This window comes from Larus michahellis, chromosome 8 (genome assembly GCF_964199755.1).
Source record: "Larus michahellis chromosome 8, bLarMic1.1, whole genome shotgun sequence".
Lineage (NCBI taxonomy): Eukaryota > Metazoa > Chordata > Aves > Charadriiformes > Laridae > Larus > Larus michahellis.
This window is the reverse complement of record NC_133903.1, coordinates 14154612-14180164: the sequence shown is the minus strand read 5'-3', so window position 1 is coordinate 14180164 and position 25553 is coordinate 14154612. Positions and strand designations below refer to the sequence as shown.

General features: G+C 39.9%; 1 long non-coding RNA gene across 2 annotated transcripts in view; it reads left to right on the top strand.

Annotated features, from left to right (window-relative positions):
• The window catches only part of LOC141747582 (uncharacterized), a 151189-nt gene that overhangs the window by 111459 nt on the left and 14177 nt on the right, over window positions 1-25553 (top strand). The window contains exon 3 of one of the 2 annotated variants that reach the window (XR_012588761.1): window positions 8467-8705. The exons of the other annotated variant lie outside the window; for it this stretch is intronic. This is a non-coding gene — a long non-coding RNA (uncharacterized LOC141747582). Of the gene's footprint in view, window positions 1-8466; window positions 8706-25553 lie in introns of those variants that run through there. 2 annotated transcript variants of the gene reach the window in all.

Genomic DNA, 25553 nt, shown 5'->3' with positions numbered 1-25553 from the left:
ATCTCATTTTAGAAGCAGTGGATTTAGCAACAGATAAACCATGTTTCTAGCTGGAAGTGTTGCTTTTAACCCAATAAAGCTTCAGATCACAAACCACTCCTTCAAATTAGATTGTTAATTTTTAATGCATGTAGCAATTACTGATGTGACAGATAGCAGATCTGATCTTGCTCCCATCAAACTCTGTGGGAGTTCGGGCATTGATTTCACATGGGGAGACAGCAGGTACAAATGCATTTCAGCTGTGTATGTGAACACCAGTAATATGTACCTTGTGGCTTTTGACATTAGAAGGTCCTTTTGAACCATTCTAAAAGGCATTTTAAGAATGGGTGAATACTTTTGACATGGTAATTCCTTGTTTCTGATGCAACTGCATGTGAAAATTTCAGCAAATTCACTTTTTGCTGCATACAAGCAGCAGGCAGAATACAGCACAAATTAGAAGTGGATCCCATCTTCATGCTGCCTACCTACATTCTTGTTCAGTTCTGTGTTTTTCAATCTTCCGTCTCTTTGACAAGATTATTTATCCTTCCTAGAATCGTTCTCTAACTCATTCTTTCACATTTGCCCCTTCTTGATGTCTTCCTTTTGCTACATCTTCAGACACCAGTGGCGGCTCTCTACCCTGTAATCTGTTTCCACTTTTTTGGAATACAGACAGTGCCTCCTTTCTTTTTTACTACAAACAGTTGCCCATAATGGTCACCACTTTCCCTCTATGTTGTCCAGAAGACCAGCCCTTTCCTGACCTTGCAGGTTCATCACCCAAAGATGTCATTCAAATAATGCAATTTACCTGCCAACAAAGTGAAGTATTTTGAGAGCTGTTATTCACTATGCAGAGCAGCTGCTTCTCAAATCTGAAAGCGATAAAAATGTATGAGTAGCCCATAAGCCCATAAGAAGCCCTCCTCCATCCCCGCACATCCAAAACAGAAATGTAGAAAATAATGTAGTATTACCTTTCTTTCTGTTTTGTCAAAGCAAAGGGAAGGAAAGACAAGGCAGAAACCACACCTGACGCTTAGACTAGAATGCAATATAGAAGGGTGTATACTCAGTGTTCACATAACTCTGAGGAGAGATTGACTGCTATGAACCTGTTGAGACTATTTAAATTCATCTAGTGCTAATCTTCTACCTGTTACTTAAATACTACAGCATGTAAAATAAAAGTCAAAATAGTCACTCTCTCTTTTGTTAAGGGGTCTTTGCTAAGATAAAAAGCAAAAATTCAGGAATATCGCAATAGTAGTTGACATTCTTTGTCTGAAGCAACAATTTTGTGCCATAAGAATGAAAAATAATTGTATAATTAAAATGGTATCTTCTTGCACTAGGAAACAGAATCAATGTTGTATATAATTTGGCAAATTCCTGTTTGGAAGCATTAAGGATGATTCATCCCCAACTGAGCAAATTGTTTGTACTCGTTCCGCAGTCAATGAAGACACTGGCACCTCCATCCCATTCTAAAACACTTTTCTAAAGTACAGAGGGTTTGTAAAGCTGGTAAAATGGCCAGTTCCCAACTCCTGAATGTTTATTGCATTGGAAAACTCTGCTGCAAGTCTTGGTGGATGCAATTAACAAATTGTGAAAATGTTTGTTCTCTTAATAGCTTTAATATTTTTATAAACTGGGATTGTATTGTCTGCAATTTCTTATATTGGATGGGTAGTGTCAATGGAGTTTAATTATGATTGCTTGGTTTTTAGTTGAATGTAGATATAACTAGCAGCTAACTGATGAGCAACAGATTGTCAGCTTCTGCTTTTACATAGGGGACTAATACAACTTTTCACACTAAAGTAAAATTTGTCATCCAAGATACTTGAGAGACTGACATTGTTTCATATTGCGAACTTCACTAAGTGAGCTTCTGAGGACTGCATGGCAGACTGTTGCTCCACCGTATGTACAAATTCTGCACGTGTGGATATATGACTGAATGCAGCATATTGGTTATGAACAGATTAAAGGCAAGAAGCTGTTATAAATCCTAGGTCTAAATTCAGATTTGGATGTGAATGTTTGATGGGTACTTGGAACTGAGATTTTGTGGCAGACCCCCTCCCACACTTGTAAATGAATGATGGACGTTAGAGGAGCGTTCCTCTTTAAGGACTAAAACCCTGGGTATATGCTTTTTTAATAAAAGGTAGGGCCATGTTGTGGCAGCTCTTTTTAGGCATTAGTCACCATTGAATTTGCTGTGAAATTCTGCATAAAACATGATAGCATGCTGTGGCATACAGCAATTGCTGTGATGGGATAGAAGAGTATGGAGAAAACATATTAGAAATGCAGTGGGTAAATGAAGTTGACATGCCACATGGGATATTTTGAACTACATTTCACATTTCAGAGTAGAAAAATCAATGTAAAGGGAAAAGAACTTTTACAAAATGAGTATCAGGGGCTGATCACTCTTGGAACTTCTTTTTGGTCTCTGATATCTAACTCCAGCGTATAGTGAGGGATGCTTTTTCTGTCTGTAATGTATTCTGCTGCTTTCTTTATAGTGAAAGAACAGCTGTTGAGCAAAAATTCTGCCTTTGGCAATATCTGTTAATTGATGTGTTTCCTCAAAAAAAAACAACCCACAACAAAACTTTAAAATAAAATGGAAGGAAAGCATTGCAAGGTGTTTACTTTCTAAATATATTAGGTGACCCAAACCTGTTAAAAGTATTTAAGAAAATTATTTTATGTCCATCATTTGTCAGAAGCATGATTCAGTTTTTGTGTTGGCTTTACAAGTGGGTCTAAATGGATCGTAGCTGCCACTTGGGTTCTGCTGATGATTGAGATGGGGGGGTATCAGTGGCAGGATCCTGCTCCCTGGGCGGGAGCTGCAGCCCTGCAGCCCCTTCCTCTCTCAGAGAAACCTGTGCCAGCTGGTAGCGCCTGCCAATGGATAGAGATGCTTTTGGTGGGCAGAGCCCAGGAAAGGAAACCAGTGTTAACTGGATATTGGATTTTTTTCAGTTGTCCACATCCGTGCTAGTAAAAGCTGTTTACTGTGCAGGGGAATTCAACATGCTGGAAATGGATGCTTGCGTTAGGTCATCTTATTTGCCCTCCAGCCAGTTCAAAATTGTCCTCTATATTCTGTTTTCCAGTGATTTGCTTTGTCCAATTTTAACTGACCCAAATAACCAGGCTTTCATTTTCCTCTGTTTTTCAGTCCAGTTGTGCTGAATCTTAGCAGCTGTTTCCTGTATCTGATCTGAATTTGCCTTTTCGCAATTTTGTGGTATAAGTGGGGAAGAAGAGGGGGGGGGGAAAAGGGTAGAAACAATCGAGTATAGCTTGTGGGCTTTCCTATCTTTCTGATTTTTGCATAGAACTTAAGAATAGCTTTATTTATTGTCATCTTGTGACGGTGCTAATTTTGCATCCACTAAGACACTTGGGAAACCAGATGAAATAATTTGTTTTGGTTCACATTCTGTCTGGAGCAAGACAGCAGGCTAGGTCTTGAATGCCGCAGCAGACAAGCTCTTGCAGTACCTAATCAGGAAAAGGAAGAACCAAAAAAACTGTTCTTGTGAAATTCTCATCACAATTTTGCTGATAGAAGTTGTTCAGATAAGCTCCAGATAACCATCCAAGCTTATAAGTGCTCATCTGCACCATCTCCAGGTGGTTTTGAGGTTGTCATCACTAATGAAAAGATGTGATTGAAAGCAAAAGAAGATATGAAATGCCCTCTCCTCTAAACCAGTAGCTATCAGTCACTGTAACAAAACATTGCAGATAACACTGCTGGCCACTTTTCTCTATCCTTTGCTTCAGTACCAAGAATACAGAGTGAGCTATCTTACTGGTTCTACTGTTAAAAATGAAAGTAACTCCTTTTTATCATGACTTACTAATAATTATTCATTTCAGGCTTGGCAAAAGAGGACCACAAAATTCCAAGTGGATGGAAGAAGTTCAAAGCCTTAAAATGTGCCATGAAATCTCATGCAGAAATTATGTCCTGTGAAATGTTTGGCCATGGAAAGTTCAAGTGTCACCCAGCTGTAATTATAGCCTTGGTTTCTGAGAGGTTTATAATTCAGCAGCAGATATGATGCCAGCATGAATTGAGCATGCTGTACTGGGCATGACTCTAAATAAAACCTCAATATTTTTCTTTCAAATTTGATCATAAGGATGTTTGGGAGCTTTTTTGTTTGCTTGTTTTTGTAATGACAGATACTTACTTTTTATTTGGTACCTTACCACCAGAAAATCCTCTAAAGAAAATATAGGCATTTAAATCTGGTCTGTGTTATGCCTCCAGGAGATAATTAAAAAATGATTTAGTGTCTTGAAGTCACCTTTGTATCTTCTGGTATCAAAGATTTGGATCTGCAGTATAAAAGTAGACTTCTGGCTGTTTCTGCAAAAAAAAAAAAACCCAATTCTTGCCCTGCCTATGGGTTGTGCTGCAGACAGAGCTTACTATAGTGCCATGCCTTATAGACTATTCTGTTTCTTTCCCTGAATTACTGGGACCCTGGAATTTGCTGTAAAAATGAGATCTTCCAGCTGTCTGCTGTGCTGTGCCCTTTCAGCAGGGAAGGAGTACATCCCGTAATGCCCGACCGGTGTCTTTAACCATGAAGTGACCACTCAGTGCAGCTCTTAGGCATTTGCAAGTACTGTTGCTGGGGCAGGATGTTATAACCTCTAGAACTGCTTTACTGAAGGAAAAGCTGTAACCTTTCTCCTTTTTCTGCAATGTATGTTGAGGAATCTGTACCCCTTGCTTGCCCTGCTCTCTCAGGCCTGCAGGGCAGAGGTTAGTACCGTGTTAAACCTTGTTTAAACCTTCAGCTATGGCTCAACAGGCAAGTTTTATGAACACATTAAAAAATGAATAACTCCTGATTAATTTTTAATTGGATTTTCTTCTTCTACTTGCTATGGTTTTGTGCCAACATATTTATTAGATGGAGCCGCTTTCTGCGACTTGGGAACAAAGAATTCTGTTCTGAGATTCCTCTTTGAGTTCCTTTTAAGATCAATGAAGTAAAACAAAATTGAGTTCCAGTTTTCTAAGTAACTATAGTTAAAGAAAAATTTTTCCTTGCTTTGGCCCATCCACTCTACTCATGTCACTTACCACTCTTCCTCCTCCTGATTTTCTTCTAATGAGGGGAGGGTTGATAGTTACTCTTGGTGAGATTTTTTTTTTTTACTACAATGGCACATCTCAATCTCTTCCCAGAGCGTGAACATATTTCCAAAGTGCATGTATTATTGATTTTCCATCTGAAATATTTCAATGGGTACACATACTTGGAGATTTAGAAAAAATCCGCTAAATGACTCCGTAAGGTTGGGTGCGAGGGTGATTATCGTCAGCTTCATACTGCCATGGCATTTACCTAGTAGGGTAACAACTGCTGGAAGGGTCATGCCCCATACTGGCATGCCTGGGGAGCAGGAGAGGGGCGGCCCTTCTGTAGCACCTCTGCTCCAAAGCTCTGCGCACCAAGAAACCCTGGTGGAAAGCATCTGTCTTGAAAGCTTTTCTTTCTGAGTGAAACACTATGGAAAGATGCAGGTGAATTCTTTGATTAATATTTTTCATGTTAACTATATAGTGTATGTGATGTGAGTTAAAAATGTGTGCTTTTTTGGTTTGGTTTGTTTCTTTTGTGGGATTTTGGTCCAGATTCCTGGCTTTTACATTCTGATAGAGATGCTGTATGTGGTTGTAAAAGTTTTATGCAGCCTTTGTCTTCCTCTGTTTGTCTGCTCCTCCTTGGAACTGTTCTGACTTCAATATCAGGTCTGAGGCTGTTCTCAGGAGTGTTTGGATTTATTGGATCCTTAAAGATTGCTTTGAGAGAAGAGGAAAAGCAGACTGCAACACATCTGTAAGGGAACCAGTTACACAGGCAGCGGATTTCTGGGCTACTGGATTTCTGAGCTCTTCCAGCTCTTTGTTAAAATGCTCTGGGCAAACAATTCCTCTAACTATGCTTAGGTTCTTAGGTTTTGGGCACTACTGCCAGCATTCAGCAACTGAAATCTATAGTGTTGTGGATTTTTTATTTTTTTGATGTATGACTATAGACTTTTTTGAGTATCATAACTTTCTAGAACAAATCTAGGCTACAGAACTTAGGAAGGATTCCAAGTACAATATCATTTATGCAGCAAATAGTGTAAATATTTAGACTTCTACCCACCCAAGCATAAGAGCAGAAACAAATTATAAGCAGACATTTTAGGTACATTCTAATCTCCAGTAGTCAGATTTGGGAAAGCAATGTTTCAAGAAGAATTTGCTGATCGGTTAATGCAGAGAGACATACATTAGATTAATGTCACAGCTTGTGCTCAGAAATACACATCACAAAAAATAACAGTACAAGTGTTTCTTCAGACTCCTGTATTCTTGTGCCAAAAAGAGAATATGTAAGTGGATCTGGATCTGGGCAAGAAATGGTGTCTTATCCCATGAAAATTGTCATGATTTATGAATGTTCACACTCTGTTTTAGTGTAAAACCTTGAAATTTCAGTTTCCTATGTCTCAAAAAAGAACCCAAATCACCACATATCACCTATTCTTGAGGTACTGGATATTTAAGCAACAAGCCCATCTCCAGGCAAAATTCTTAGGTGTGTTGTGTTATAACCTGGTGATTTCCAAAGTAACGCAAAATTAAAATCTATATTCAGAGGCACACATATGCTGGTTTCTCCATGGAAAAGCAAGGATAATGATGCTTCTCAGACTTTGTTATATTGTATAATTATATGGGGTTTTGACTTGATGAGAAGATTCTTTCATTTCTGTAAAATTTATTTATGCAAAATCCTAGCCTGATGGCATACAATTGAAACAGCTAAAAGCTCCTATTTTTCAACTGAAAAGTTGCATCAACATCAGGAACACTATATAGCAGGCATATGGAGACAATACCAACAGCGTGCTTTGTTAGGAGGGAAATAGAGTTGATGGCAAGTTTATATTAGGATTTTAGATACCCCTGAGTGTGCCCCTGTCTCTGAGTCTGATCAGTGACATAGGGACAAAAATTAACCTGTACTTTTTGAAGCCTGATGATAAAAACGGGTGACAAGGAGGAGAAGCTAGCATGGAGCTATTAGTACAAGACAGCTGTGAGACAGCAGTGAGAGCCCCGGATGCATCAGGCTATGCATTTCTGCTACGTCTAGGGAGTGGGTTTAGCATTAGTGCCCAAGGTACAGTTGCCATCTCAGCAGGAATGCTCCCTGTGATGCTGGTCATCCGTGCCCTCAAAGACAAGACAGAAACTAGAGCAGGCACTCAAATGTTGCTTCAACAAAGAGAGGATGGCTAGCTTCTCTTTCTAAGGGAGACTAGAAAACCTTATGTGGTATAGGGTAATGAAATGAGGGCAATGAGCGAAATAATAACATTACAATACACAGTTCAGAGTCTATTCCAGGAAAGAAGAATTTGCACCAAATAAGAGCAGTAAATACATAGATCTGGACTGGCTCTCAGTAATTTTAGATTGGAGATTAATAGAGGGTTCCTAATCACAAGAATAATTTTGGAAGAGCTTTCGGTCAGGGATCATGGCAGTGGGGCAAACCCCCAGCTTTTGGCAATACAGCAATCTTATGCATTGGCTTGGCAATTTTAAAGAGCAAGACTTTGTTTTAGCCGTGTGCAGTGGGACATTATTAAACTGCAGTTCAGATCTGATTATTTTTCTTGTTGCTCTGAATAATCAATGTAAGTGTTAAAGTTTAGTGAATAGCTTTACATAGAATCAAGTAATTTTAAAATGACGTTTACTTCACTCTCTGATTTACAGCTATTATAATTAAGTGAGGTGTTAGCAATATTGCAGGTAATACCCCTTCTAAAAGAGATTAATGTAGCTTTAATTACAAGTAAAGAATGCATACCTAAAAATACTTGCTGAATTTTATTTAACTTCTATTGTTATGTCTTTATTATTGCTGACCAAGAGGTTCCCATCAAATACAAAATGCCATAATCAGCATAAAGATGAACTGAAGAGTTTCTTGCACTTTATTATTAATGTAAATGAAAAGTAAGATTGCAACTAAAATAGACCCTTCTGAAAACTTCATTATTCCTTTAATTTATCTGGAAAATAAATTATCTGTTTTAACATGTACAGTAAAAATAGATCTGGAAATAACCCAAATAATTAGCAAGAATGTTTGATAAAACAATGTAGTGCATTGTTCCTAAGAGTTCACATAAGATTTTCTGTGGTGGAGCAGAACTGGAAACAGTTCTACAACGTGTGTTTTATTAAAAATCTTGCACTTTCAAACATGAGGACAGCAGTTTACATTTATACAGGGAGATGTGCAGGAGGATATATGTTGCTTTTCATGACACTTAGCCCAGTCTTGGGCACTGCTCCAGTTCCCAATATATGTTAGATCCATCCTAATATAAATCATCTCTTACTATCTTCAGAGCTCTTCTGGCACCTGAAAGTCTGCTGGGCACTAGAACACATCTTCCCGTTGTGCACATTCCTGCAGGAGGTCCTTTCCAGGTTGGAGCAGCTGTTACAGTTGCAGGGGACTTTTTCCCAACAGAAGATTCAAAAGGCAGAAATTGCTCATCAGAAAGTTTAGTTGCACTGACAGCTCTCTTCAATTTCAAAGATGCACGCAAACACAGACGCGCACAAACCTGGCCTAGTACCGGTTCATTGCGCACTGAGACAGGAAGCACTTGCTGTAAAAAAAAATAATTAAAAACATCCCACAGTAGTTGCTACCTGAGTAGATGAAGTATAAGAAAGAACTGCCAAACCCCCAAATGTTTGTTTAGTAAACGCTGGAAAACTCCTGACATTTTAATAGCAATAGCAGTCATTCAAAACTGGTGCCGCACTTCTGTATTATGAGGTAGCTTGTTTTGCCCTTCAGTTAAGTTCCTTTACAGGAATGATCACAGCCTAGAGGGCCTAAGGTACCTTCAGTGAAAAAGCAGCCATCCTGAATGGTTAAAGGAGAAATGTAATGACAGACTTCCTAGATTTTATTCTGGACTGTGGTTGTCTCTGTAGAAGGCTCCCAAGAATGCACTGGTAATTATAATTCATGACAGACAGAATCAGTTTTTGAGAGCTACATGGTAAGCCGGAAGTGAACACCAGGACCAGAAAATCAACGTCCCATTCCAGCTATTGGTGTCTTTTGGGGAGAGCATCACAGGAAGACAGTCAGTTAAAAATAGGCAAGTTGTACCTTGAGTTTTTAGTTACAGATGATCTTACACAAGGACGAATTGTTGAATTGAGGTTATCCTGTAAAAACCAGGCTGACTCTTCTCTAATACACAAATCTGGATGATTATTTCATCCAGAGTCCTTTTAGATAAAGGTCAATGGCACATTTTGCACATTCTTTAGTTTGTCAGAATTCATTGCCTCTTTTTTTTTCTTCTTCTCCTCAATTTTGCCAACTATTCAAGCTCAGTTCTTTTTCACATTAAGAGAAGAAAGAGGTGAGTGACTGAAGCTATTCGACAATATTAATGTTTGTCCCATGGGATAGCTTTTATATTATAAAGTGGATATTGACTCTCATGGAGGTGAATATTAAGGTTTATCAACCCTAAAGGTATGTATTGACCAAGACAAACTAGAGGTCACAGCAACATCAAAAGTAAATAAATCTTAATGCTGCCAAAACAGGAAATCAATATGCATATTTTTCCACTTATTTTGAATGTCATTGAACTATCTGGAAGTATCTCGATTATGTACCTGAATTCCAAAATAATGGGTTTTTTATTACTGTGAGTAACCCTCTAAAGACAAGTCAGAGGTTGGGCAAGGGTTCAAGAAAAACACTGACTACTGTTGTCCCTTTCTGGATAAGACAGGAAATAGGTTCTACTTCTTTCAAAATAATGTATTTTTTTATTTAACCTATGTTGAAGGAAATTACTCATCTGTACTGATTTTCATGTCAAAAATAAAATCTTTTCTGGGGTAAATTCACTGGTAGTCAAATTGTCAGAAATCCAGTTCACACCACAACATGTAATGACAAAAAGCCATTGTACCATTGCACTAGCCTGACTCTTCTTCAAATGAATAAAATCTGAAGTATGCTGCTGTGATGTAGCTATGATTTTGGAGCACTAAGCAGCATTACATTGTTATAGCCCCTGACTTTCCTAGAAACAGCTTTACTATTCATGTCCTCTGAGGAAATATAAGGTCCTTTGTAATTTTGTGTATGTATGTGGCAAGACACTGTTCAAAAGCCATTGTCAACACTCCTTCAGAATCCTGAGCAAACAGGAAGAAAGATGGATTCAGTTCTTGCTAAGCAACCAGGTAGCAAGATGTGAATTAGAATCCAAAACGAAAATAAAATGCAGTTGAGAGACAAATAGATACAGAAAGGCACTGGTTTTTCTTAAATAACAAAACATTTACCGTTTATTTAAAGACTGACGAGTCCAAGAGGGTAAGCCAAATAAATATATTTAACATGCTTTTAAGCTAACTGGATGAGGGAGAAAAAGGGATAAGGGAAGGGAAAGCAGAAGAAAGATGACCCTGACTAAAAAATGAGCTTTGATAGTTTAGTTTAAAAGGTCAAGTAGAAAAAAAGCAGCTGCTTCAGGTAATGGTGTGTAAATTCATGATTGAGGATTTCAGGCTGATGGTGAACTGTACTGACAGAGATTGAAGGTTAGCAGCGCAAGGTTTATGGGGGATTTTGGCTTGGCCCAGGATTAAAAGAAAATGGGAGGTGGGAAAGAGACTTGAGAAAGATTATTTGTTCAGCTATTTTGAATGAAAACATAGAGCCAAGCTCATGAAACCAGCTGGCATTATCACATAGCACAACTCATAATAATAAGTTTTTGTTTTCTTCTGGTTTTACTTTTCAAGCGTCTATGATTATTAAGAGGCAAATTTCAGCAAAATGTCCCAAGGTCAGGACGCTTTAAGATTTTGTCTGCCTGTCCTTTTGCAAACACCTGTGCACATGCTTCACTTTCAGACTGCAGATTGTGCCAAGCAGGACTCTTCATCCTCTGTTTCAATCTCACTGACCTTGTTGCAACGGGGGCTGGTGCCTAAGAGAAGGAGCTGCTGAAGTTTAGTCTACATGCTTGAAATCTGGTGTGTTTGTTGTTTGGTACCTAAGGCAAAAAGTCCATTGAAAGTAAAAAATGAGCAAGTCTGACCTTAATTTAGAGCCCAATGAATCAAAAAGCAGTCTTCAATTAGGCCCTTGGCACTGAAGGATTATTTACACCTCTGCAGTTGGAGCTTGGGACTGCTCCTACAAAAGAGCATGGTTCACATTACAGCTCATGCGGTCGCATCTCCGCTCCTGCTTCTTCCTTGGTGACAGCACTGTTGCTTGTCTGACCTTGCAATAAACTGCCTCAGGGAGTTAAATAGGCAGCAGAATAAACGTACTAGAAGTAGGGAATAGCTTTCTGCTGGCAGGGTCCAGTCCTCACCCAAAGAAGGAAAGGCATGACCAGGAGAGGCCTTGACATTGCAAACATGCCCCTTTCAGCTTCAGCTAGCTGCAAGATCGTTGTGGTTACAGTGTAAAGTGCCCCCAGAGGCACCCTTAGAGGGTCACATTAATCTGGCGTGAACCTGCGCTGCTGCTGTCAAAGGCTGGTCCCATCATGTCCTCATGCTTAGCCTTTCTTGCCATCACTAGCATTCGCTCAGCATCAGCCCGAAAGGGACAAGGGCGCTCATCCAGCTCCCCATCTGCTGGCAGCAGAGAGGGGGCTGGAAACAAGCAGAGGGCTGAGAGGGAAGAGTGGGATCATTGCTTCTGTCAACAGTGTGGATTCGTGGTGGGTTTCAATGGATGTGTAATCACGTCCCTGCCATTGGCTGTAAGGCTGATTAGGGCACGTGGGGTTTTGAGCCCCAGGGGATTGCCTGGAGGACAAGTAAGAGCCATCCCATAATGCTATCGAACATATCGACTTTATCATAACAGCAGCTCCGAAGAGTGCACCGCGGGGTGACGCTGCTTGCTCAAACTTGCCAGACTGGTGGTGAAGTAAGGAAAAGAACAAAGAGCTGTGGAACCCCCCAATCCCCACGCCTTGCTCATACTGCCCTCTCTAAGCCATGCTAGATACTTTCAAGTAAGAACCATGTATCTAGTTATTTACAGTTTAAATAGAAACCAAGCCTAGTTTTTCCTCTGTGTATATTTTTTCCAATTACAGCCTTCTGCTGCAAAGAACAAGCCACGTCTCCCTGGACTTGAGAAGAATCTTTTGAATTGGGAGAACTTATTTTTAAAGCCAAGTAATAAGTTTGTCAATCACTTCTTTATTATCAGTCACTCTCTGATGAACAACATTCAGACTTTAATATCAGCAAAGAGACAATCTGAGGAATGAATGCTCAAGTAATAACATGTAGGAGTTTTTATGGCCTGACTGTTTCTAAAGTGTATACACAATGCCCTAATTTAACATCAGTGAATGTAACAAATTCCCTGTGGCAAATGCAGCATATGGGAATTACTTTTTATGCTTTTCTTGAAGTGCACAAAACTCCCATTAGCATTACACGTTACATATCGGGGGGGTGGAGGGAGAAGCCCCTTAGTTTGTGTTAGGTTTGGGGTGGGGGGTTTTGTTGTTTTATTTTTGTTGGTGGTGGTGGTGGTTTTTTAAGCAATCCTGCATGCTTCGAGATTGATTCATGTGCATGACTATATTGAAAGAAATCTCACAACTGCGTTATTGCAATGTAACCGTTGTTAGAGGAAAATATTCCTCTTAAAACTTGTACTTGGTTATTTTAACAGTTTAGGCTCTCAACCACTTTTTTCAGCATCTGATTATTTATTTTTTTTTTTGCACTAACAGCTCTTTTCTGGGTTTAAAATAGGGATCTGTCCATTGCAGCCATGCTGTGCAGGGCAAGTACAGAGCTAGTCATAGAGCCTGAAACATCTGCATAATTAAACAGGACCTCCAGACAGCCTCAGAGGTGTCCTGGCTTTTTGTTGAACTAGATACAAAGCAGAATTCTTTCTGCTGAGTTCAATAGTTGGCCTAATAAACTATAGGAAAGTAATTTCTTGCTTGTATTGAATTTCACTGGAATTTTCCATAAATCATATTTTCATTAGTTGTTTTTTTTTTTTAATCTGAAGATCTAACAAGTGAATGAGGGGTTACATCATGGCTCGGGACTCTTTGTACTTTTGGGCCTTTTTAAGTGTTATCTTATCTGGGGTTCTGTGAAGGGACTGTGAGGGTATCTGAAAACAAAACCATATTTTTTCTCTTGTGAATAGGACGGCTTATGGTTTAAAGTCTATTTTGCTGGATTTCCATGAGCTGCACCATTCAGAGGCAGGAAAGCATCTCCAGTGCCTCAGCCTTTTCTCTAAGTTCTAAACTTAAATGAGTTTGTCCCAGGTAGATGCGATTGTTCTCTGATGTAAATATATTCCCAGCATACATCATGTTTAAATTTGGTCTACTCAAGCACACTTAAAAGAGTACTGGAAATTATTTAATAACTTACCTGCCCCTATCTGGAAATGGGCAAAATAATTGCATTAAAAGGCTGTTATGTTCGTCATAGGTTGATGACACTGGGTTCTTATACAGTACCTGTTACATTTGGGTTTTTAGTACCTTTTAAAATCGTATCGTCATATTATTTACTTAGAAATGAGGACTCTGACATAGAAATTGCGACTCCAGGGAAGGTTTAGTGAAAGAAACATCAGAGATTTGAAGGCCGAGTCCGGGAGCATCACAAATTTGAATTGTGAAAAGCGCCTATCTTGCCTGTCATGGGTCTTTCACAGGAATCATTAAAAAGATGAGATTCTGTTCATGGGAATTAAAGATCCATAGAGTTTTTCATAGGACCGGGAGCTTAGCATCAGTTTCCCTGGCCAGGTTTTTCTCTTCATTAACTACTTGGCAGTGTGCTAAACATCCAGAGGTTGTATTCAGCCTTTCAGAATCTGTGCAGTTGGTATCGTCTATTTAACTGTAACGTGATTTGAAGCTCTCAAAAGTCTTGTGGGTTTTTTTGTCCTTATTTTCTCTCATGATGTATTCAAATTAGAGGGCAATTGTTTTCTTTTAAACTGTATGCAATTTAATGTTGGGGGTGTGGATTGACCTCTTGTCCAGAGAGAGCGATTCTCTTCATGTGCAATCAAATTCTGGATATGCAGAGTGAGGGCTGCTGCAGTAGTTAACATAATTCTGGCTTTATGGACAATTTTGTAAGGCTTTTCCAGACTCTCTCTGTATTTTTAATGTGCCTTTAGCAATGCAAGTCTGATCAAAGGGAATAATTTGTGCCTGTTTCTAAATGGCTGGCAAGAATTTTAACAGATATTTTGAGTAATAATTAATTAGAGATATGGTATGATAATTACAAGAGAAACACGGCTCTTTTATTTAAATAGGATAATAATCATTGCTACAGTGAAATAGTTGTTTGGATTATTCAGAGAATCTTATTTCTCAAATAGAAATTTGTTTTATGGAATTAAAAAAGTAACAAATGATTTTGAAACCTTCCATTGTCAGAGCAACATTTCATTTTAGTGCCTATTTTTTGTAATTGTATATTTTTATTTCTGGGTTTCTCTCATTTGTTTTCTATGCTTCCATGGGGAAGAAGTACCCAGTTTTCTACTCTTGTCCCTTCACAGTAACTCCAGTACAGATTTGGTGTTGTTTCAATGACTCTGTTAAGATCCTGAGCTAAAATCAAGCTCATAAGGAAGATTCTTGTCTTTTCCCAAGAACAATAGATCACGTAACAGAAAATTTCAATTTGTTTTTTCTTTTTCTTTTCTGCATTCTCAGTCTCAAGTCTAAATCTGGTTATTATTCTACATCAATTGAAAGATTGCGTGACTTGTATTTGTACATTATATACATTTGCCTACCTACTGCTGTGTGTAAGTTAAGAGATTTCATCCTCATTATGTATTTACTGTAAGGCTCTTAAACTGCTGGCTAGGAGCAAGCTGGAAAAAACTTTGGTAGGGCCGTTTTCTGCTGGAGTTTGCCTTTCTATCAGGAGTAAGATGGTTGTTATCAATTGTGCTGAAATTCTGCATCTGCAAAAAAACTAGAACAAGGAAAATGCTGACAGTGTTAAACCCTCCTGTTTGATAGTATATAATACTTGGACCTGAATTCTGAGGTTGGAATCTCTTTAGAGCTGTGGTCTGCTTCGGAAGTAGTGGAAAAAAGGTGAAGAGGGAACGGTTAAATGTTGCTGTGAGTATGGTTTTAGCTACATAACAGTGTGGAACATCTTCATTTGACAATTTTAGAAAAAATTCAAAACCCCAAACTATCAGAGCCAAAGGTTTTTATAAGCCTAGACTTCAGACGATTAAGCAGGTTTGTCTTTTTGTTGTTTTTTTGAGGGTTTGTTGTTGGGGTATTTTTTTGTTAAAAAACCCAAACAAATTAAAGGCAAATGCTGTAATCTCAGAATCATTGGCAAAATTACTTTTGCATCTTTTGCATATGCCCACTGATGGTGCCGTGCTCCTCATATTCAGAAGGAAACTACTGCTCAGAGATCAGGGGCATGTACAGGATGAAAAATCTTTGTTATGCCATTCAGGAATAATGACTTCATTGTCTTCTCCCTGGAATGAGCCTGCTGCCTGTTTTCTAACTATTAAGTTGGCATCTTGCAGCCTTTATATACTGTATTATGAGCCCTAATTTCCATACCTCTTAAAAAAATTCCTCTGAGGCTTGGTGCTCTGCCATTTTCTTTCCCTTTTTTGAGGAAAAAAAAAAAAAAAAAAGACATTGCTTGCAATTTTGGTAGGAAGTGAAAGGAAATTACGTAGCATTGTTTTGGGGGGTACCTTTGTGACTTTTAGCCAAAGGCCAGAAGGAAAAAATCATTATGGTCAGAAGACAAGACTTTCTTCCAAGAGCCACCTCAAACCTATAATTTCTATCTATACTTAGACCTCTTGATATGTCACCTGATCTACTTAGAGTCAAAGCCTCTTCAAGCCTTCTTCTCGCCTATTTTAAGACCTCTTCTTCCAAAATCTAGCTGTGACTTGATGTGAGTGATGAAGGAATTGAAACCTGCATTTGCTTGCTGGCTCGCTCACGTAGAGAAGGAGCCCACAGGGCGTCCCTTTTGACTGCTGGGAGCAGCAAGTGCAGGCTCTCACAAGTGAGGGGCTGAGGAGAGGAGAATAAGCTTTCTGTGTTCAAATGTAAGCTGCCTCATTTCTCTCCAATCTGAAGGGATGTTTTTCACTTTTTTGCATGAGCCAGTAGACTGAGCAAAGATGAGTTTTCTTTTAGCACCTCAGGAAATTTAGGCATCGCAATGCAAGAGCTGAAAACAGACGAGCTTGAGCAAAGAATAGTTTGGTAACACTAGTTTAAGGTGGCTGTTTGTGGGAATGCCCTATTCGTGCAGAGCTGAATTCCTAAATCATACAGGTTTTCACAATTTGAGAGACAGCAGCTTGTGCGTATGTGTGTAGAGGAGATTCCCGGCTCTCAAAGCCTGTTATTATGAGGCCAGACTTTCTTTGAATGCTGCCTGATGCCAGTGCAGATGAAATCAGCAGATTGTAGTGTAATATGGTAACTGCTTACAGAAACTGGTGCGAACGGGGAGGCGGCAGCTAATCGGATTAAGGAAAAGTCTATCACAGCCGCAGCTGTCAGTGGATTTTAGCAGATTTTTTTATCACTGTTTGTGTGGGAAAACACATGATAGAGGGAATCTAATGAAGGAGATTGAACTAATAAGCAGAAGTACTTTTTGATCTGATAGTTGCTTTTCTGAGTAAAGTACTCTAGAGAGGTTCAGGGAAAGTTTTGATGTAACTCTTACACAGAAGAAATAACCTGGAGACATTTTAGAAAGAGGAAGGTAAAGTGATTGAAATGTTCCCTTCACATCTCAAAAAAGGTAACAAAAAAGGTTATTTTAAAATCCCAAGCCTCTGCTTTAGAATCTTTTAAAAAAAAAAATCCTTGGGAACCAGGCACACATGTTGTTACTGCCCAGTCCTACCCCACAAACACACACGTGCTCTTACGCTTTTCTAGGAGAAAGAAAATATGTATATAGCAAAGGCTGTGGCTGGGAAAGAAAGCATATGAAAATAACTATTCTAAGATTTATGGTTAGGATCAAGCACACTGCAAACAGAGCAGAGATGGCCACCACATCTAAAGCCTTAAAAATTTTCATCTGACATGAACATCCCAGAGCTTGCTGAGTCCACAGCTGAGAGGGGGCCTGGTTGGGAGATAAGGCAAATTATCAACCATTAGTTTTAGCCTCATATTTGAAAGAGGCTGACTAGAGTAGGTGGCGTAGGCATGATGCACAGGGAACAAAGGTACTTTGAACTCAGGGCAAAACTCAACAACCATCTTAATGTTCCTAGCTGGAGGTCTTTGGGGCCTGATTTTTCAGGGAATATGTTGCATTGGCTTATTATATTCAGAGCACAGCCCCTACAGACTTCAGTTCCTCCAAAAAAGGAATATATCATTGGTGACCACCAAGAAAAGTTGATTCCAAAATCTCCCTTTCATCTTGCAGGAGCTCTATGACAGGGAGGAAAAAAATTACCAAATTACAAGTGAGAGCTGTGTTTTCATGGACACCAACCCTGGGTCATTTGTCCTGCTTCCTTGCAGCTCAGGCAGAGCTCCATGCAGTGACGGATATACGTTTTCCACTTCTAGGAGTGCTGTTTTGAGGGGCTTAGTATCTCTTTTAAAGCTGCAGTATAATAAAAGTTGGTGCTTTGCTCCAATTTTATGTCCTAGGAAAATAACCAGCACATCTTACAAATAAAACATGCCATGATTCAGAAAAGCACTGTGGGATGTACTTCAGGTCTTCATTTAAAACAAGTGGTGCTACTGCTGGTATGAATCAATGTAACCAAGACACGAACCAGAGCCTGTGCTTTAATAATTAGATCATGACAGAAAAAGATCAAAGTAATGTTTGCAGTTTTGAGGGTTTAAGTTGTAACTTCCATACTGAAGTAGGTTTTTATTTCATTCAGGGTTGTGGCTGTATGCAGGTTGGGGTGAATGTACTTTAACCTTTCAGTTCCTCTCTTCATCATATATTTATATCGGAATCGAGCAGTAACTAATTGAGGTTAGTTGAGGCAGAAAAGCACTTTGGATTTGCTGGGTACTTGCTGTGAATGAGGCTTCTAAAATTCATGGCAGAATCCTTTAATCCAACTTTTTTTTTTTAAACTTTTTTTTTTAATGCATGCAAAACAAACTGCTGTATCAGTGTGTTCAGTCCTGGAACTAATTGAAGGGAAGAGATTTATTCTGAGCTACTAGTGAATTAGAGGAGAGGAAAAAAGACTGTGTAGAACACGCGTGTTGTTTTTTAAAAAGAATAAGCAAGACAAATACTGAGGAAATGAAGTTTTCTAAAGGTTGTTAAATACCTCTGTTGTTTTTCCTGAACATTTTTAGAGTTAGATTTAAAGAAAATAATTCTAAAAATATCCTACTAAATATTAATCATTTTATTGGTATTGCAAGTTCTCCTTTTGTCTCTCTCATGCTCTTTGTCTCCGCACTTTGTCTGCGGAGTCCATACACAGGAAAGTCTCTTAGGAGTTAATGAGACTACTCGGTGTTATACTGTTGAAAGTACAGAAAGCTCTGTAGGCTGGGCATCACAGACTCTTTTCGTCTCTTTGGAAAGGGAAAGGCCAGAGCTGCAGCTGGAGTGGTGCTGGAATGGGCATGGCCTTCCTCTGCACCCTAGATATCACGCAAAGCTCCTGAGCAATACTGCAGTGCTACAGCCAAAGAGCAACAAATGGCAAATCAAAACGTCATGCTGTGATTTAAACTTGGCCATGGAAAAACACACAGGCCTTTTTTCTACTTTGATATCTCAGTGCTTGTCACTTGTTTTTGCCATTTCGCTGTAATGTCACTACCAGGGCAAGAAGAGAAGCCATAGCTCAGTACATTCAGATCTCATTTTAATCCAGCTCCTGCACTGGCTGCAAAGCTGGAGGAGATTTTCAGACATTGTTATGTCAATTACTAGCACCCTTTTTGTAGGATTTGTTCTCAGCAGTCCAATTCTTTGTGTTGAGAACCCTTTATGCTGACAAAGGGACAAAAAAATACCTTGGTGTAAGACCTGCTTTTCAAAGATAATATCTCTCTGGTCCGTGGAAGTGTCCTTTGGCCTTGAGGGATCTTTCTGTCTGTCTGCTCTCTTTTTCACTTGCATCCACTCTCATCCTTTCAGATCTTTTCTTCTGTTCCACTGTTCAAAACAAGAAAATTGCATATATGTCATGTTAAAAATGTATGAGAGTAAACAACAATTCACAGCATTCAGTGTCTTTTTGATAATAAAATAATTAGAAATGCATATCTGAAATAGCTTTCCACATCCTTGGTTGGAGGGGGAGAGTGGAGAAGAGGGTAAAAACAGAAAAGCATCCAAAGTAGGGAACATCATCGTTTCATTTCAAATGCTTTTAGTGCTCAGGTCCATTGCACTTTGATCCCCGCCCTGCCTTCGCAGGGTTCAGGCTTTGGCAGGTACTTCACAAGACTTTGGTTTCCATGAGCAAGGCAGAAACTGTGTACAAAGATGCTTCTGCGTGTTGTCCTCTCAAGATACAGGCTTTTGTTTTCTAACTTTTCATCTCATCACAGTAGCCATATCCGTCGAGGAGATGAGATTCTCTGAGATAAGAGCAGAAAACGAAGCACTGTTTGATTGCAGAAATGTTGCTGTTATGCCCAGTAACTGGCTTGTGTTGAGTAAATTGATCCTGCTAATGCTGAATGATACAAGACAATAAATTTTTTTTTTAACCTAGGAAAAGAATTTGTACAGCCAAATAGGTCTTCACAAGATGCTGATAGCAAAGCATTATCATGTCTCCTATTCATACAACTACTAAAATAGGCAGTAGTAGCAGATCTGTGGTTGGTGGCTTCAGCTGGAACTCAGCAATGTACGTGTTCTGTACACAAGAAAGAACTGGTGTTGATAAGCAGAGACTAACAAGAAAATTGTAACTAAAGAATGTTTGCAAAGTGTCATATGACTGTTAAATATTGTTGATTATCCAGTTCATCCCCAAGTATAAGCACTTTGAACTGGGCATTAATGTGTCACACAAATAACGCTTTGGTCAGTCTTGGCACTTCTTAGACGACAAGGTCCTGGGTTCCTGTACTTTTCTGTTCTACAGCATTACCCAGAAGGTCCAAGAAACTTTTTTCTCTGGTAAACAGTCTGGGAGACTAGAAATCCTGAGGAGCACCAGCTTCAGATCTCTAAGAAATTCCTTTGCTTGGCTTTGAGGGCTCTGAGGTGCCCTTTATATTGCTTGGATAGCTGATTGACTATTCAATCAACTGTATCTCCAAGATAGCTAACTTCAAGAGTACCTGGCTTTCTGGAAGTGAAGAAATTGAATTCTGGGGAGCCTGAAGGGTGCCCAGTTCTGATACATTCTCCACAGCAGATGTGCCTAGGAGAGGAGTCATGCAGTGAGAGACTGAGCTGGTAGGAAAAAAAACTTCCTTGAACTTCAGTGGGACTGGTGAAAATGGAGCTGCTCACATGAGTTGTCTCACTTTCAGAGAATCAATAAATATGATTTAATTTTTCTAATCTTTCGGAGGTATTTTCACAGCCAGATCCACTCTCCATCAGATAAGTGCAAATTATTACACAGCAGTTTGAATACCTGGCCAAATTATATTCTTTTTGCTTTACTAAAATCTACATCCTTTTCTCAGTTAAGTCAATGGCAAAATTCCTGTTACCTGTAATGAAAACAAGCGTGAGGTTTTGGTGTGCAGAGGTATTTCCCTTTAAGGAATATTTTAAGTAATACTAACTTGCTGTGTTCCACTTAATGCTCTAAATTGCTCCTGACAAACCCCCTGTTATCTCTCTCTTCTTTCATCATGCTGAACATTGCATCCTGTGCATCCCAGACACACGGGAAGGTGCCCTGTGCTGTACCTGCTGAGCCAGGAGCAGAACACAAGTTGCTAGCAGTCAGGTACTGTTCCTGCACCAGCACCGAGCAGTGGGATGCCCCGAATATGTGCTGGGGTGCCCTGGCGTGCGCTGGGTGCAGGGAAGGCAGTCAGCCCTTCTGGCGTGAGCATGCCGCCTGCAGAGGCTGGATGGGAACCACTGCAAGGGGGCAATGTGTGTGACTCCTGCCAGTGCCAGGCCAGGGGCCAGCCACGCTCACCTTGAGCAGACTGAGGCTTTGGTGTTTCCTGAGATCAGAAAAAACATCCTCTACTCTACCTGGAGAGAAGTTGTTCAAGGGTCTTTCTGTCTCAGCTGTATTCTGAGCTGACTGTGTGTATATTTTACCCTGCTGTGAAAACATGTGAAGATTGTGTATATGTTCCAGTGGACAGGTAATCTTACACAAGATTCCAGAGAAAGCGATAACCTCCTTAAATTTGTAAAAAGAACATCTCCTGGATTCTTCTTCCCTACTTTTGTGGAAGAACAACAATCCAAATAGCCCAGCATCACTCAAACAGGCTGCATAAGCACAAAATGTCAACCCCAAAATTCATAGTCCACACAAAGTAAGAATGCATAATCAATTTTTCAACCTAATAATATCACATGCAAATACTATCCCTCAGTTTGGGAACAGATGCATTTGTTCGAGATGTTACAACCCCCTGCTGTTTGTTACAATCCCTATTAGCTATGCCACCATAACAGATTGTCAGACTGGATTAGGTTGAGCCACTTAAGAAAAAAGTTTAAAATAAGATGCCTGACTTTGCCCTGAAAGCCACTGGGAGTGTTCATGCAGGCAGTTGGCAACAGCTTTAGAAATGTCAGGGCTGCACAAGTATGTCTGGTTTTGCCTTATGTGACATAGTTACTTAAGCCTTATTTTTGAAAGTGATTCAAGGGCTTCTAAGTCTAAGTCTCATTTTCTCCTACAGATCCAAATTGCTTTTCCCACTCCTCTCTCTAAATAAATAAATGATCGGCTCTGACTACCCACGCCAGAACAGATATCCGCACTCTACATGCATTCCTCACTAAATATTTCAGGAGATATCCTAGAAGCTCTTTGTTATTAAGCAGTTTTGTCATTCAGTGAAGCATCAGTTACCAAACAGTAGCTTAAAATAAACAATACCTCTTCTATAGTAAAAAATGTAGCTGTTGTTTTAACTCACAGCTGCATTGCCACATTGTCTTTCTGGAGACTTCACTGTTTAGCCAGTTCTGCTTAACTCTGCCAGGGAAAGGAAATTGCTCTCCTTTCCTTCTTTATGCTTTTCTGTAGCACATTTGCATCCATAAGTGTTTAAAAAAAAAACAACTTGAAGTATATCAAATTGAATAATATACCAGCCTGTCCAATTACTTGATTTCTCTCCTCAGCTAGTCTGGTCCAGACTCAAGAGTTTTCATCTCCTTTCTCCACTGGACCCTTAACAGGGCTCACCTCTCCCTCTCTCCATAACTCTGTCCCCCCCTCAGACTGCATCGGCTGCTTGACAAGGAAAAGCCATTCAGCACTCTGCAATCCTTCAGGGCACAACTCATTCAATCAGGATGCGACAGATTTATGGCTCCTACACTTGGGTCCCAATTTCCTGCACTGACATCCTGATTTGTTTCTGTGACATTAGGGGGTTGCCAGGAACGGTGTTTGTTCACTCTCAAGGTACGTGAAGGAGGTTGTTATGCTAACAGCCTGGGACTGTCCTGCCAAGGGGTGAGAAAAGGCCCTGCCAAAAAAAGGGACCTGTTTGAGTTTGGGACTCCCCTGGGTTCTAAATGCATTTCGTTAATCTGGTTTTCCAGTTACTAACGGAGCACCAATAATACAATACCAGTAAAACTGTTTTCTAAGCATGAAACTAATAGTAATACAAAAATCTTATTCGCTTTCTAGTATCCATCATGCTTGTCAGGTGTGTGTAAAGTATATGCCATCTTGTGTTGACAAGCCCAAAAAGCAGCTGTGATTTTGAAAACTGAAATTACATCTACTGTTTGCTGTTTGAAAGGCAGGCAATACAAAAGACCATAGAAAGGTTTGATACTGCCCAAGTTTCATCTGCTGGCTTTCCCTCAGATTTCCTGGGAGAAACATGGATATGAATACATGAAACAACTGAATAACATTCCTGCTGTCTACGGCCATACAGATAGGAAGAGAAGGGAACCACAGTTTCCCAAGAACTTGTAAGTTAAGCAGTAACAATTGTGGGAAACCTCTCAAAAGTACAGTTAGGAGGAGCTTGAAATGACCTTCAGTCACCTCCATAGAAGTGCTCATTTGAGAGATTTGCTCCCCAGAAGTTTATCAGACCTGGAAAAGCATGAAGAATTTTGGTGCAGGTATTATCATGTACATGAATAAATGTTGAGCGCTGAAACATACTGTCAAAGTCAGTCGAAGTTACCATGTGTGCTATAGCTCTGAATGCAGATCCTGCCAAATAAAAGCTGTGCCAAAAAAAAGCTCTACCATCATGATCAACTTTGTTGATCATGATGGTAGAGGATTAACATAGTCAGTTTTTTGTTTGCTCCCAGGTGTTTATAAATATGTCTTGGGTTGATAAGAAGTTCTAAGCTTAGAAAGGACTCCCATAGTGATCCTGATCGGACCTGTATAGCCCTGGATATAGAACTTGGTTGAATTAATTTTTGTCTCCAGTTGAGTAGTTGTCGTTGGACCAAATCAACAAGACTAAACCAGGATTCACTCAAGACACTTCTCCATTTCCCAAATGAAAACATTTTTTTTGGCCTTTGCAACTCACCACCAGGTGTATTAATGTCCAGCGTCCCCCTGTTTGTTCCAGGTTCAAAAGGAAAGTGCTGTGAAGGAGTTAAGGAAAGAGGATACTGTTAGATCCTGTTACTGTGAATTAGTCTTTACTTCTTTTATAGTAGTTTTGTTTGTTCGTTCAACGGTTTTGCTTCGTTTTAAATACTTAGTGTGCAGAGTCACGCAGCTCACATACTGTCACATTGCTTCTGAAAATAGGGAGGGCAGGTAATAACTGCAGTCCTGTTTCTTTGTTAGCAGAAGAGGCATGAGAGGAAGCACCAGTGCTGTTCCCACTGCAAACAACAGCTGAACCACTGCTGGCTTTCTATCACAAGGCTGTTTTCTCCTCCTGCGTGATATACTGTCTTTGCAGAGTTGCTGCAATCAGAACTGATCCTGTGGGTGACAGCCCACACCCTAGTAAACCTTCACAGCAGGCAGCGCTTCTGTGAGTCATAATTTGGGGTAGAAGCACAGGAAATATCATTCTCAGCTCAGTCAGTTAAGGGATCCTGATTTTTGGAGGGGGTTCCTTCATCTGGATAATTTCTTGTAACATACAGGACAACTTAGGTACGATTACAAGGGAGGGTTATCTGTGATGAGAGGCCACAGTGCAGCCTGCCCCGCCACTGGGCAGCAGCATGGATTTATGCTGGACTACAATAACCGTGAGCTGAGCTTTTGCTCCCTATGTTGGCAGGTTTCCGGTTGCTCTCCCAGACTTTACTACTGCCCTGGCTATGTGGTTTCCTGGGTCTTTTACTCCCTGCTTTCCAAACACTTTCTCTCTTTAAGCAGGACGGGGTATCCTCAAGGAGAACGGTCTCACCCTTCCTTCCAGGACAGGTACCAAGAAAGCACCAATCAGCATAAACTTATTTCTTAGTGCCCAGCTCTGCCTTTTTCACCCTGTTTATAGTTTAACACACTACACCCACACTAGGAAATGCCCTCTGCAGCCTGCCTGATTCGGGTGAGGAAGGTGAAGGAAGGGGAGAGGATTAGAGGCAATGGGGTTTGGAGGAAAATGGCCAGGGCAATAAGGGTGTAACAGAGGCTCAATGTGTTCCTGCAGTAGAGGTGGAGGCAGAAGTTTGTGGGGGGTTGAGGCCAGGGTCTAAGGACCTGCTGGGGAGTTGTTCATCCTCCCATGTGTAGCCAAGGTGCTTGGTTAATTCTGCATGGGAAAATTGCCCTGGAAAACCAAATAGTGTAGCCTTAGTTGCTTCCTTAAAGTGAACACTGCACAACGTTAATTATAATTTAAAACTAAAGTCTGATATCTTTTACAACAGAAGTTTCTTTCTGAGTTAAACAATGATGAAGAGATTAATGGAGCTCTGTAGGAAGAAGATTTTTGATGGAGATGAAATACTGTCTGTGCAATTTCAGATGATTGATTTTCGTTGATTAGGTACCCATCAAAGTGCAGCCAGCAATGCTCAGGATATGATCATAATACACTGAAGTAAGGGGCAGCTCATTAAATGAAGAGAATCAGCCTGCTGTCCTATCACACCCCACACACACACACATATTCTCTATTACTGCTTAAGGAATTCAGACCTCACAAGACTTCTGTGTTATTTGGAAAAGGGCACGGTATATATACCAGACTGCAATAAGAGAGAGTCCTTGATATGCAAAATGAGGCATGCAAAGATTTCTCTTCATTTATTTTAT